Genomic DNA, 15,549 nt, shown 5'->3' with positions numbered 1-15,549 from the left:
GACGTTCCTCCAGACGTGACACTTGACGTTCCTCCAGACGTGACACTTGACGTTCCTCCAGACGTGACACTTGACGTTCCTCCAGACGTGACACTTGACGTTCAGGCCAAAGAGTTGAATCTTGATTTCATCAGACCAGAGAATCTTCCAAGCAGGCTGTCATGTGCCCTTTACTGAAGAGTGGCTTCCATCTGGCCACTCTACCATAAAGGGCTGATTGGTGGAATGCTGCAGAGTTGGGCGAACCTTCCAGAAGGACAACCATCTCCACAGAGGAACTCTGGAGCTTTGTCTGAGCGACTATCGGGTTCTTGGTCACCTCCCTGACCAAAACCCTTCTCGCCAGCTCTAGGAGGTTCCAAACTTCTTCCATTTAAGAATGATGGAGTCCACTGTGTTCTTGGGGACCTTCAATGCTGCAGACATTCTTTGGTACCCGTCCCCAGATCTGTGCCTCGACACAATTCTGTCTCAGAGCTCTACGGACAATTGCTTCGACCTCATGGCTTTTATTTTACTCTGACATCCACTGTTAACTGTGGGACCTTACATAGACAGGTATGTGCTTTTCCAAATCATGTCCAATCTATTGAATTTACCACAGGTGGATTCCCAGGACCGGTCCTGGGAGCCATCATTAAGCACACATGACATCAATCATTACATGCACACCATTATGAGTCACCTGGACTCCATTACCTTCCTGATTGACTCCCTTTGGTTCTTTCCTCAGTCAGTATTGTTCCTGTGTTTATGCGTAGACACCACTATTATGTCTTGTTTCATGTTTGTTGTTTTATTAAACATCACACCTGCTTCTCGACTCTGTCTCTCCGTTACATATAGCTTGTGACTCTGGATGACAACATAGATTACAACATTAGGGCTATTTTCCAAAATAAGTTAAATACGCTTCGTGTTTTGTTTCAAAATCCCGTTAGCCATTGTCATTTCCCCCTTTTTCTATGTCCCAAATGGCACCCTGTTACCTATATAGTGCTTTACTTCCGACCAAAATCCAATGAGCCCTGGTCAAATGTAGTTTACTCCATAGGGAATAGGGTGCCACGTAGGAAGCGGACAATGGCACAAAGGCCAAGCGTGTAGCTAGCTTCCGGCCTGCCTGCCTGCCTTGCACTCACTGGATCTCCCCTTGGTCTGCTGCAGTGCCTGCTTACCACAGCGGATGGATGGTGCAATTAACAAGTGTGAGAGATACTGTAGAGGGATACATTCTGCAGAAGAAATTATTCAAGGAGAAAGCATTTCTCAGAGAGCATCTTGTTTAATTGAGAGAGCAAGAGAGAGAATGATTTAGAGCCAGTGAGGGAGGACTTGGTGAAGCCTCTGTCCTACAGACAGATTTTTTTTAATGCTCTCAGTCTCCCATTATTGGCTTGCTTGTAATACTGGGTCACTAACACCCTGTGCTGAATCTTTGGATGAGATCATGTGGGGGAAGAAATCAATACAAAATGGCTACGCTTCAGTTCCCAATAACAGAGTAAAGCAGCCAATGCTTCAACGGCCTAGACCAGTTCTGCAGAGGTCAGAGCTGGGGCTGTGCTATGCCAGTGGTCTGACCTATTCTCACAGCGTAATTTATGTTTAGGAAGTCCATTCCAGGACTGTGGTTTCCAGCCCACAGAGACTGTCACTGGTCCCGCACTGCGCTATACTGCACTGTGGAGACCAGCAGGCCATAGCAGGCAGGCGCAGGCGCACACGCACACACACACACATGGGTCAGAGCAGTGGCCCATTTAAGAGGGAAACACTGGCCTCCTATCCGCTGCAGCAACCATCTGCGACAGCTAGACCTTCGCCTCGTCCTATCAACTGTCTGACTGTCGGTCTGGGGTCACAAGATGGTAGCAGGAAAGAGTGACGTCACAGGGACCAAATTAAGTCTGGAGTGTTTACGGAGTGGAGGGGGAGCAGAGAGGCCGCTTTTAAGAGGGGGCTGCTGCCTGCTGGGATCATCAAAGCCTGGCCTCGTCCCTACCGGTATCGCTAGCCCTGCCGTTAAAGCTCAGGTCAGCAGCCAGCGCTTCTTTGTTGCTGTGAATGACCCCGGGGGGATCACTAGCTTTACTATGCTTTGCTGCCTGCTGCGCGGCACACATTCCCCGGTCCATGCGTGTTTGCTCTGGCGAGGGTGTGGCCCAGTTTAGGGAATTACCCTGAGGAATGCAAGTCCCCCCAACCCCCCACTCCCTAAAAAGTTTGCAAGCTTATATCCACCTGAGAAGTCAAGGTGAAGACTAAGTGAAGCATTCCTTCCTCGGACACAAACATAGCAAATAGGCGAGGTAGGATTTTGAGCTAAATTCAAGATCTAAGATCTAATTTCAAAAACGAGATTCAAAAAGTGTGTTAAGCTATATCCATGTTTCCTCTGCCCAGATCATGTACTGAAGCATGAGGGAGCCGCTGCTGCACAGAGCTCAAAGATGTCCGGGGAAGTTTTTGGTTGAATTTTAGTCAAAATCTTTGACAATTGGTTTAAATCCAGCACCAGGCTTCCTGCCTGACTATACACGCTGTGTGCACCGTAGACCTTCCAGCCAGTGCACTCTCATACCTCTTCCCTGCAAATCCATTTGTTTACAAACACTACCATTTTCACATTTCATAATGTCCTTACAGAGGAGAGAAAACAAGGGGATGTTCACACCAAGGGACTATGTCTGTGTCCCAAATGGCACCCTATATAGTGCACTATGTAGTCAATAGGGTGCCATTTGAGACTCAATCAGTGTTTATTTGACAAGAGGAAAACCCAAAACATGAAACAACAATTACTACTAGTGTAGCTAACCGTTTCTGTTTGAAAACTCTGAAATCTGATAGGCTGAGGCAGCGTTGAAAAACAGGTTGGTTGTAAACACTCAAGTCAGGCGTGGTGGTGGTCACCGAGAAGTAGCGCTGATGGTGAAGATAACAGGCATGGAGGCGAGGGAGGAATAATCCAACACCTCACAACAGCATTCTGCTGGCGCTGTAAGAATCAAGCGCAGTTTTGACCGTTAAATCCCAATGAATAAGGTTATATGGATAGGGGGGGGAGCTGATCCTAGATCAGCACCCCTACTGTGAGACACTTATTCAATTTGTCCCCTCGTTTTCATTCTGAGGAATCCCTTCTTGGTATTCATACCCCTTGACTTATTCCACATTTTGTTGTGTTACAGCCTGAATTCAAATTGGATTAAACCCCAAATTCTCACCCATCTATATACAATATCCCATAATGACAAAGTGAAAACATGGTTTTTAGAAATGTTAGCAAATGTATTGAAAATGACATACAGAAATCTAATTTACATAAGTTCACACCACTGAGTCAATACTTTGTAGAAGCATCTTTGGCAGCGATTACAACAGTCTTTCTGGGTAAGTCTTGAAGAGCTGGATTGTACAACATTGCTATGCCTACGTTGTGTTGTGTGCCTTGAGTAAATCTGAGCTGAAAAAAAAACATTTCTGCCTATTCTATTACAACAACTAGAGCCGTTGTAATCAAAATTCTTATCTTAATTGGCGCATTTCAAACTGTCCTTTTATTTTGCACAGCTGGGAACTAGTTCTGTATGATGGAGAGTGGTGGGGTCGATAAAGCAGGAGGATTCCATTAATGTTTGAATCTCCAGTTTGGGAACATTTTGGCTCTCCAGTAGATTACAACGGCGATGGATTAAAAAAAATAGTATATTGCCACTGCTCAACGAGAATGACCTACGCAGCTGCCAAAACCTCAAACATGTTGACACATTTACACTGAAATCACCCCAGTATTCCTACCACCGGAGCAAGACGGAAACTCCCACAAAAACACCACAACTTCGTTTCCACCCTGCATTCAAGCAGTGGATTCTGACCGGGACAAAGAAGTTATGAGTGTTAGGTATGTTTATAGCCACGGATAAGCACCCATTCTCTGTGGTTGAGAAGAATAGGGAATTTCAGCACCTCGTAAAAGTGCTCAAGCCACCTTACGAACTTCGCCCTCTCGCATCCATTTCAGTAAAAAGGTAGTAGCCTACCCACCACTATAAGGAAGCTAAAGCCAAAGTTGTCAATGAATTGGCCAATGCACCCTGTATTGAGCTTACTACAGATGGATGGACCTCCAGGTCTTAACAGTGAAAGTCCATCACATTACCCCAGAGTGGGAAATGTAAATTACTGCGCTTTATGAGTCACAAAAGCGCATATTATAGCATAGGCCTATACAATGTCTGAGCCATGTTAACATATTGATTTCACACACATATTGCACTTTATATTCGTGTTGTTGAGTAATCGTGTGTTTTCATTTAAGAATATCCAAAGTGTTGGTATTCCTGACGGTGCTCCCATCAGGCATTATATGACTCATGATCATAAATGGAATCAGGAATAGCAACACTTTGTATTTTCTTAAATAAACTTCTTAAATTAACTACAGTAACGGTTGGCATTTCATTTTCCCGCTGTACCGAAACATGACCCCAAAACCAAAACTGCAATATTTACCGAAAAGGTGGGTTTGGTAAACTGTTAGAGGTGGCACTCAACAACAGGCTATTCACTCACAGCCATTACGACACAATCACATGACTCTGGTGTTTATGTTGTTTTCATAGATACCTTCTGTCCTTTGAAGAGGTCGACCGATTAATCGGAATGGGCGATTAATTAAGGCCATTTCAAGTTTTCATAATCGGAAAATCGGTATTTTTGGACACCAATTTGGCCGATAAAAAAAAATAAAAAATGTAATCTTTATTTAACTGGGCAAGTCAGTTAAGAACACATTCTTATTTTCCATGACGGCCTTTGAACGGTGGGTTAACTGCCTTGTTCAGGGGCAGAACGACAGATTTTTACCTTGTCAGCTCGGGGATTCAATCTTGCAACCTTACAGTTAACTAGTCCAACGCTCTAACCACCTGCCTCTCATTGCACTCCACGAGGAGCCTGCCTGTTACGCGAATGCAGTAAGCCAAGGTAAGTTGCTAGCTAGCATTAAACTTATCTTATAAAAGTCAATCAATCATAATCACCAGTTAACTACACATGATTGATGATATTACTAGTTTATCTAGCGTGTGCTGCATTGCATATAAATCGATGCGGAGCGTATTCGCGAAAAAGGACTGTCCTTGGTCCAATGTGTACCTAACCATCATTGCCTTTCTAAAAATCAAATACACAGTACACAGAAGTATATATTTTTAAACCTGCATATTTAGCTAAAATAAATCCAGGTTAGCAGGCAATATTAAACAGGTGAAATTGTGTCACTTCTCTTGCGTTCATTGCACGCAGAGTCAGGGTATATGCAATAGTTTGGGCCGCCTAATTTGCTAGAATTTTACGTAATTATGACATAACATTGAAGGTTGTGCAATGTACAGTGAGGCAAAAAAGTATTTAGTCAGCTGCCATTTGTGCAAGTTCTCCCACTTAAAAAGATGAGGTCTGTAATTTTCATCATAGGTACACTTCAACTATGACAGACAAAATGAGGGGAAAAAAATCCAGAAAATCACATTGTAGGATTTATAATGAATTTATTTGCAAATTATGGTGGAACATAAGTATTTGGTCACCTACAAACAAGCAAGATTTCTGGCTCTCACAGACCTGTAACTTCTTCTGTAAGAGGCTCCTCTGTCCTCCACTCGTTACCTGTATTAATGGCACCTGTTTGAACTTGTTATCAGTATAAAAGGCTGTCATAGTTGAAGTGTACCTATGATGAAAATTACAGGCCTCTCATCTTTTTAAGTGGGAGAACTTGCACAATTGGTGGCTGACTAAATACTTTTTTGCTCACTGTAACAGGAATATTTAGACTTATGGATGCCACCCGTTTATATAAAATATGGAACGGTTCCGTATTTCACTGAAAGAATAAACGTCTTCTTTTCGAGATGATAGTTTCCGGATTTGACCATATTAATGACCTTAGACTCGTATTTCTGTGTGTTATTATGTTATAATAAGTCACATAATAAGTAATAATAAGTAACAAGTCATAGACTTATTATAATAATAATAAGTCTATGATTTGATAGAGCAGTCTGACTGAGCGATGGTAGGCATCAGCAGGCATTCATTCAAACAGCACTTTCATGCGTTTTGCCAGCAGCTCTTTGCTGTGCTTCAAGGATTGAGCGGTTTATGACTTCAAGTCCATCAATTCCCGAGATTAGGCCGATGTGAAATGGCTAGCTAGTTAGCTGGATGCGCGCTAATAGTGTTTCAAACGTCACTCGCTCTGAGACTTGGAGTAGTTGCTCTGCTTCGAGGGTGGCTGTTGTCGATGTGTTCCTGGTTCAAGCCCAGGTAGGGGCGAGGAGAGGGACGGAAGCAATACGGTTACACTGGCAATACTAAAGTGCCTATAAGAACATCAATAGTCAAAGGTATTTGAAATACAATTGGTATAGAGAGAAATAGTCCTATAATAACTAACTACAACCAAAAACTTCTTACCTGGGAATATTGAAGGCTCATGGTTAAAGGAACCACCAACTTTCATATTCTGAGCAAGGAACTTAAACGTTAGCTTTCTTACATGGCACATATTGCACTTTGTTTTTGCATTATTTAAACCAAATTGAACATATTTCATTATTTATTTGAGGCTAAATTGATTTTGATGTATTATATGAAGTTAAAATAAGTGTTCATTCAGTATTGTTGTAATTGTCATTATTACAAATAAATAAAACTTTTTAATTACCGTTTATATATATATATATATATATATATATTTTTCCTCAACTTTTTCACTCCGGACGCTCTATCTGGACACGATTCGTCAGGATCTCCAACATCCGAAGCTAAGTAGTAACATTAACATGTTGCCTTCTAATTGCAGTCGCTGTACTCGTCTTACGGCGAGGATAGCTGTGCTGCAAGCCCAGCTTCAGACGCAATCTTTAGGCAAGGGTAATTTCAGTGTAGGAAAGGATGAAACAGCGTCTGTGCCACCAGTAAGTACAGATAGTAGTATAAATCCCCTGGCACAGTCCCCGCAGCCGGACAACTTTCTCACGGTTTCTGGAAGGAAATGCTGTAGGAACGCTCAACCGGTGTCGCTCATTCAGCCGACAGAAACTTTCAACCGGTTTTCCCCAACAAGCAGCGAGTCGGAGTCTGAGGCCGAGTCTTCTCTGGTCTCTACTCCTCTCGTTACGGGGTCTGAGACGCCGAAGCTTCCCACAATTAGCTCTGACAAATTGAAAACTCTAGTCTTTGGCGACTCCATTACCTGCAGTATTAGACTTAAAACGAATCATCCGGCGATCATACACTGTTTACCCGGGGGCAGGGCTACCGACGTTAAGGCTAATCTGAAGATGGTGCTGGCTAAAGCTAAAACTGGCGAGTGTAGAGAGTATAGAGATATTGTTATCCACGTCGGCACCAACGATGTTAGGATGAAACAGTCAGAGATCACCAAGCGCAACATAGCTTCTGCGTGTAAATCAGCTAGAAAGATGTGTCGGCATCGAGTAATTGTCTCTGGCCCCCTCCCAGTTAGGGGAGTGATGAGCTCTACAGCAGAGTCTCACAACTCAATCGCTGGTTGAAAACTGTTTTCTGCCCCTCCCAAAAGATAGAATTTGTAGATAATTGGCCCTCTTTCTGGGACTCACCCACAAACAGGACCAAGCCTGACCTGCTGAGGAGTGACGGACTCCATCCTAGCTGGAGGGGTGCTCTCATCTTATCTACCAACATAGACAGGGCTCTAACTCCTCTAGCTCCACAATGAAATAGGGTGCAGGCCTTGCAGCAGGCTGTTAGCCAGCCTGCCAGCATAGTGGAGTCTGCCACTAGCACAGTCAGTGTAGTCAGCTCAGCTATCACCATTGAGACCGTGTCTGTGCCTCGACCTAGGTTGGGCAAAACTAAACATGGCGGTGTTCGCCTTAGCAATCTCACTAGGATAAAGACCACCTCCATTCCTGTCATTATTGAAAGAGATCATGATACCTCACATCTCAAAATAGGGCTACTTAATGTTAGATCCCTTACTTCAAAGGCAATTATAGTCAATGAACTAATCACTGATCATAATCTTGATGTGATTGGCCTGACTGAAACATGGCTTAAGCCTGATGAATTTACTGTGTTAAATGAGGCCTCACCTCCTGGCTACACTAGTGACCATATCCCCCGTGCATCCCGCAAAGGCGGAGGTGTTGCTAACATTTACGATAGCAAATTTCAATTTACCCCAAAAAAAAAAGACGTTTTCGTCTTTTGAGCTTCTAGTCATGAAAACTATGCAGCCTACTCAATCAATTTTTATAGCTACTGTTTACAGGCCTCCTGGGCCATATACAGCGTTCCTCACTGAGTTCCCTGAATTCCTATCAGACCTTGTAGTCATAGCAGATAATATTCTAATCTTTGGTGACTTTAATATTCACATGGAAAAGTCCACAGACCCACTCCAGAAGGCTTTCGGAGCAATCATCGACTCAGTGGGTTTTGTCCAACATGTCTCTGGACCCACTCACTGTCACAGTCATACGCTGGACCTAGTTTTGTCCCATGGAATAAATGTTGTGGATCTTAATGTTTTTCCTCATAATCCTGGACTATCGGACCACTATTTTATTACATTTGCAATTGCAACAAATAATCTGCTTAGACCCCAACCAAGGAACATCAAAAGTCATGCTATAAATTCACAGACAACACAAAGATTCCTTGATGTCCTTCCAGATTCCCTCTGTCTACCCAAGGACGCCAGAGGACAAAAATCAGTTAACCACCTAACTGAGGAACTCAATTTAACCTTGCGCAATACCCTAGATGCAGTTGCATCCCTAAAAACTAAAAACATTTCTCATAAGAAACTAGCTCCCTGGTACACAGAAAATACCCGAGCTCTGAAGCAAGCTTCCAGAAAATTGGAACGGAAATGGCGCCACACCAAACAGGAAGTCTTCCGACTAGCTTGGAAAGACAGTACCGTGCAGTACCGTAGAGCCCTTTACTGCTGCTCGATCATCCTATTTTTCTAACTAAATTGAGGAAAATAAGAACAATCCAAAATTCCTTTTTGATACTGTCGCAAAGCTAACTAAAAAGCAGCATTCACCAAGAGAGGATGACTTTCACTTTAGCAGTGATAAATTCATGAACTTCTTTGAGGAAAAGATTATGATGATTAGAAAGCAAATTACGGACTCCTCTTTAAATCTGCGTATTCCTTCAAAGCTCAGTTGTCCTGAGTCTGCACAACTCTCCCAGGACTTAGGATCAAAGGAGACACTCAAGTGTTTTAGTACTATATCTCTTGACACAATGATGAGAATAATCATGGCCTCTAAACCTTCAAGCTGCATACTGGACCCTATTCCAACTAAACTACTGAAAGAGCTGCTTCCTGTGCATGGCCCTCCTATGTTGAACATAATAAACGACTCTCTATCCACCGGATGTGTACCAAACACACTAAAAGTGGCAGTAATAAAGCCTCTCTTGAAAAAGCCAAACCTTGACCCAGAAAATATAAAAAACTATTGGCCTATATCAAATCTTCCATTCCTCTCAAATTTTTGAAAAGGCTGTTGCGCAGCAACTTACTGCCTTCCTGAAGACAAACAATGTATACGAAATGCTTCAGTCTGGTTTTAGACCCCATCATAGCACTGAGACGGCACTTGTGAAGGTGGTAAATGACATTTTAATGGCATCGGACCGAGGCTCTGCATCTGTCCTCGTGCTCCTAGACCTTAGTGCTGCTTTTGATACCATCGATCACCACATTCTTTTGGAGAGATTGGAAACCCAAATTGGTCTACACGGACAAGTTCTGGCCTGGTTTAGATCTTATCTGTCGGAAAGATATCAGTTTGTCTCTGTGAATGGTTTGTCCTCTGACAAATCAACTGTACATTTCGGTGTTCCTCAAGGTTCCGTTTTGGGACCACTATTGTTTTCACTATATATTTTACCTCTTGGGGATGTTATTCGAAAACATAATGTTAACTTTCACTGCTATGCGGATGACACACAGCTGTACATTTCAATGAAACATGGTGAAGCCCCAAAATTGCCCTTGCTAGAAGCATGTGTTTCAGACATAAGGAAGTGGATGGCTGCAAACTTTCTACTTTTAAACTCGGACAAAACAGAGATGCTTGTTCTAGGTCCCAAGAAACAAAAGAGATCCTCTGTTGAATCTGACAAATAATCTTAATGGTTGTACAGTCGTCTCAAATAAAACTGTGAAGGACCTCGGCGTTACTCTGGACCCTGATCTCTTTTGAAGAACATATCAAGACCATTTCAAGGACAGCTTTTTTCAATCTACGTAACATTGCAAAAATCAGAAACTTTCTGTCCAAAAATTATGCAGAAAAATTAATCCATGCTTTTGTCACTTCTAGGTTAGACTACTGCAATGCTCTACTTTCTGGCTACCCGGATAAAGCACTAAATAAACTTCAGTTGGTGCTAAATACGGCTGCTAGAATCCTGACTAGAACGAAAAAATGTGATCATATTACTCCAGTGCTAGCCTCTCTACACTGGCTTCCTGTCAAAGCAAGGGCTGATTTCAAGGTTTTACTGCTAACCTACAAAGCATTACATGGGCTTGCTCCTACCTATCTCTCTGATTTGGTCCTGCCGTACATACCTACACGTACGCTACGGTCACAAGACGCAGGCCTCCTAATTGTCCCTAGAATTTCTAAGCAAACAGCTGGAGGCAGGGCTTTCTCCTATAGAGCTCCATTTTTATGAAACGGTCTGCCTACCCATATCAGAGACGCAAACTCGGTCTCAACCTTTAAGTCTTTACTGAAGACTTATCTCTTCAGTGGGTCATATGATTGAGTGTAGTCTGGCCCAGGAGTGGGAAGGTGAACGGAAAGGCTCTGGAGCAACGAACCGCCCTTGCTGTCTCTGTCTGGCCAGTTCCCCTCTTTCCACTGGGATTCTCTGCCTCTAACCCTATTACAGGGGCTGAGTCACTGGCTTACTGGGGCGCTCTCATGCCGTCCCTGGAGGGGGTGCGTCACCTAAGTGGGTTGATTCAAGTGGGGGCTGTGCTTTGGCAGAGTGGGTGGGGTTATATCCTTCCTCTTTGGCCCTGTCCGGGGGTGTCCTCGGATGGGGCCACAGTGTCTCCTGACCCCTCCTGTCTCAGCCTCCAGTATTTATGCTGCGGTAGTTTGTGTGTCGGGGGCTAGGGTCAGTTTGTTATATCTGGAGTACCTCTCCTGTCCTATTCGGTGTCCTGTGTGAATCTAGGTGGGCGTTCTCTAATTCGCTCTTTCTCTCGGAGGATCTGAGCCCTAGGACCATGCCCCAGGACTACCTGACATGATGACTCCTTGCTGTCCCCAGTCCACCTGGCCGTGCTGCTGTTCCAGTTTCAACTGTTCTGCCTTATTATTATACGACCATGCTGGTCATTTATGAACATTTGAACATCTTGGCCATGTTCTGTTATAATCTCCACCCGGCACAGCCAGAAGAGGACTGGCCACCCCACATAGCCTGGTTCCTCTCTAGGTTTCTTCCTAGGTTTTGGCCTTTCTAGGGAGTTTTTCCTAGCCACTGTGCTTCTACACCTGCATTGCTTGCTGTTTGGGGTTTTAGGCTGGATTTCTGTACAGCACTTTGAGATATCAGCTGATGTACGAAGGGCTATATAAAATAAATTTGATTTGATAAAAATACATTTAAATTTTTTTATTTAAAAATCTGCCAATTAATTGGTATCGGCTTTTTATGGTCCTCCAATAAATCTGTATCGACTTTGAAAATTAATAAATCAGTCGACCTATAGTCCTTTGTTGCGGTCACCCAACCCCTCCTCCTTCACGGTCATGGTTCCCTTGGTTAGCATCTTAGACAGTAGTCTAACTGTTGTCAGGTTAGTTCAAAGCAAAGCAGTAGCCTGTCACAAAGTGTGATAAAAGAGTAAGTCAGCCAGCTTAGGCCAATTCTGAAGTCAAAACCAGATAACCGTTGTCATGAAGGTGGCTCACCTTTTAGCCAGGTAAATTGCTATGGCAACACATCCTTCAGCTCTAACCTTCTCTGGGGCAGGTTTACTCCAATTTATCCTGAATGTGTCTGTTAGCTCAAACCAAACCTAGTTTTAAAACCCACAGTGTCCATGCAACACAGAACTTCTGTCCATCGGGAGAGAAAAGCACCTGAAAGGACGCACGCAATCCACAAGACAGTACGAAATGCTGAAAACAGTAAGACAAAGTCATGGCGGAACAGTGAATGTAACAAACGATGCCTGTGACAGAATTAATTCATCTTGCACTTCTTGTTAATGCAAAGCACAAAGAGGGAGAATGCAAAGCCTGCTGTTCAACCTGCCTCTGCAGGTCAAACCTGCCAGTGTTTATCTGGACTCTGCTCCCAGTGGCCTGACTGGCCTCTGTCTCACTGCTCTGTCCCCGCACCATGGACCCTCTTGGTCGGGTGACTGCTGTACCTCCAGGGGCTCTGCGAGGAGGCCCGACTGTTCTGTTAAGCAGCATGGTGCCTCTACCTCACCTCTCTCTGAGGTTGCGCCTTTGAATGGATCCCTTCAGATCTCCCCGTGTCACGCCTCGCACTACAGACAGGCTAGATAACCTTGTCACAGATGGGGTGGCTGAGGAGGATCCAGGCAGGCATATATTCCAGATATAATAGGAGAGAGCTCGGACTCTTGACATTGGCCTGGCGGTGATGTCTCAAATGGCTCCCGAGGCACGTGAGGATATGCCTCGGAGGGACAGGTCAACAGAACCGGGCTCCCCAGATAACCACCAGAATAACACTGAGCTTACGAGGGTTAGGAGGACACACCATTTCAGAGCGTAGCCTTGCAGTTTGTTTCTTCATATCTGACTCTGTGGCATCTCAGTATCTGTTTTACACTTCATATGAACAATAACACCACATTTAAAATGTCAGTGACAAATCAAACGTTTCAATGTTGCTTGCATCTCGATAGAACGTAGGCGAACACCCGGAGAACGGACGTCAGGTCCTTACGCGGCACGATTACAAATCGTTCCCAATTGAAGTCAGCTGTACACCCATTAAGCTGTTGCAGGGTTTGACGGAGCCGGGCAGCTGTAATAGACCACCAGTCAATTGGCCGATTGCTCTGCAATAACTCAAAGGGGCTTTACAAATACCAAGGGGGTTGCCAAGAAAACAGCTGATGGCCCCATAAATGCAACGCCATTTTCAACAGCGAGTTGCCTCAAATGATGTAGAGCTGCCAAGACTCATGTAGTTATAGAGTGGTTACTGGGTTTGGTTCTGAACTGAAGCAGGCAGAATTCCTTACATGCCAAGGAGGTGATGATCATTACAGATGATGACATTCACAATTTGCAAATTAATCATTTATAGTATTTTGGCCCTAAATCTTGCTGGACAGATGTTGTATCATGTAGAATGCGCATTGATCGTAACTCACACTTTTATAGGGTCAGCGACAGTGGGAACAACACCAGAAAAATAGCAGACCCCCAGTGAATTCTCAGTATTGGTATCATGTAAAAAGCACATCTCACTCTTGTGTGAAACTCAAACCTTTGCCTTGGACCCAAAGCATGACCTTGAAGACCATGTTATAAACACTGCATAACCTTCTGGTTGAGGTCCCTTTAAAATTGCTGCAATAGCTCACACTTTCATCTAAAAAGCTAAGGCATTGTGACGTATGACTATTGTTCGGCAAGATACCTGCTCCAGTTTCTCTGGTCATTCATCATTGTCACTGGGTAGGTTTCCAAGGTTTAATCGCAGCTACTGCTACCACTGTCTTAAATATAAGGGAGCCTGCACTCCCCCATCCCCACTGCAGTAGTTCGCTGTGTAATGTTATGTAAGGGGACCTGCCTTTAATACGAGGGTCTTAGCAGGTTTTTGTCCGGTTCTTTCATCTTGAAAGTTCAGGGTTTTATCTGCATTTTATTTTTTTATTGATTCACTGTTGAATTACGAGGCAGCATGATTCCAGTATCGGCCTAGGTCTTTTCAATGACTGAAACAAAATGTTTACACAGTGCAGAAAAAAAAACCTGGATAAATAAATATAAAAGGATAAATCCTTGAATGTGCCGGGTAACACTATCTGGATAGTCCCAAGTAGATGTTCAATGAGTAGCAACAACATTTCAACTAACTATCCACCAACCCTAACCCTTATCCTAAACCTAACCCTTATCCTAAACCTAACCCTTATCCTAAACCTAACCCTTATCCTAAACCTAACCCTTATCCTAAACCTAACCCTTTCGTAACCGTTGCAAGCATTTGCTTATCTACAGATAGTGTGTTTATCATATGACTATCTGTACATCATCTATATGGGACTATCCAAATAAAAGTGGGACCATGCACCATACTCTTGTAGGTTTTATGCTATTGCAACAACTGCTTGCATAAGCCAAATAAAGAAAAACATTCACCTTATTCAACATGTCGTTTTATGTGTCACAGCTGACACAGTCTAGAAATAGAACCATCGGACACCTCTACACCGGTCAGACGTTGGGTCACTAGTATAAAAGGATGGACGTGGAATGGTAACAGAGCTAAACGTATTAAAAACCCACCCCACAACTGGCGGCAGAGATCACGACAGAAGACCTTTTGCTCAATAGGTCAAGCTCGTCTTGACTCTCGCATTGCGTGGAGAACTGACACACACTCTAATTCGTGTGCCTCCTACCATCGGAACGGCAAAATGTTAAAAATTCATGTGTACTTACATGATACTGTGGTATGAATGATCTACGGCGCAATGCAGTTTACACATAACCTGCTCCAGAGTCCACTCATATTACAAAATTGTTATGTAATAGGCCAAGCTAATTTTCTGCGATATGCTACCTTACCTGGCTCTGAGCCTTCTTCAACAGGCTCTTTTAAACTTATTATAACTAGGGAGTTATTTAACAATGATTAGGCCTACAGCAAGACATATCTATTCAAACCAGGGCAAAAGTGAAGCCATTATGAAACAAAACCTGGTTGTATAGCAAACTTAAAGCGTCTTCACTCTGTAGTGCCCAATTTAAATATATAGTAAATCTGTCCCAATTTAATGAGCAAAGGATTTGGAGAGCGATATCACAGAAGCCCTTAGAATAGTAGGGTCAAACTCAATCACCGTAAGGGCCATATTGAAAAAACAACAAATTCGTAGGCCAGACATAGCCCGTTTGTATTTAGATTTTTTTTGGCCATTCTTTTACTTGAAGAAGTATGCACCTTTATATAATGTCCATTAAAAACGTACATAGGATGCTGTATTGAGCGTTTCAACATTAAACAAAAGATAAATCATATTTGTCCAGCCTTTGCTGCTATGCTTGCAGAGGTGCATAATATGCTACAACCCTAAAAGTATTTCAAAACGGCAAATAACAAAAACGTACCTAGGTTGTACATTTTTCGCGCTGCATGGATCACAGGAAGTTGAAAGCAGCTGTATGTTGCTGTAATAGGCCTACATGTTTATCCTTTGCATGGTGTTTTGTTGCAGGTTTAGTTTTT

At 43.3% G+C, this 15,549-nt stretch overlaps 1 protein-coding gene across 1 annotated transcript in view; it reads right to left on the bottom strand.

Annotated features, from left to right (window-relative positions):
• Positions 1-15,549, bottom strand: part of LOC112254008 (muscleblind-like protein 2a) — a 77,031-nt gene that overhangs the window by 44,631 nt on the left and 16,851 nt on the right.

The sequence above is a fragment of the Oncorhynchus tshawytscha genome, linkage group LG07 (genome assembly GCF_018296145.1).
Source record: "Oncorhynchus tshawytscha isolate Ot180627B linkage group LG07, Otsh_v2.0, whole genome shotgun sequence".
In the NCBI taxonomy this organism is placed as follows: Eukaryota; Metazoa; Chordata; class Actinopteri; order Salmoniformes; family Salmonidae; genus Oncorhynchus; species Oncorhynchus tshawytscha.
This window is presented reverse-complemented; position numbering and strand designations above follow the sequence as displayed.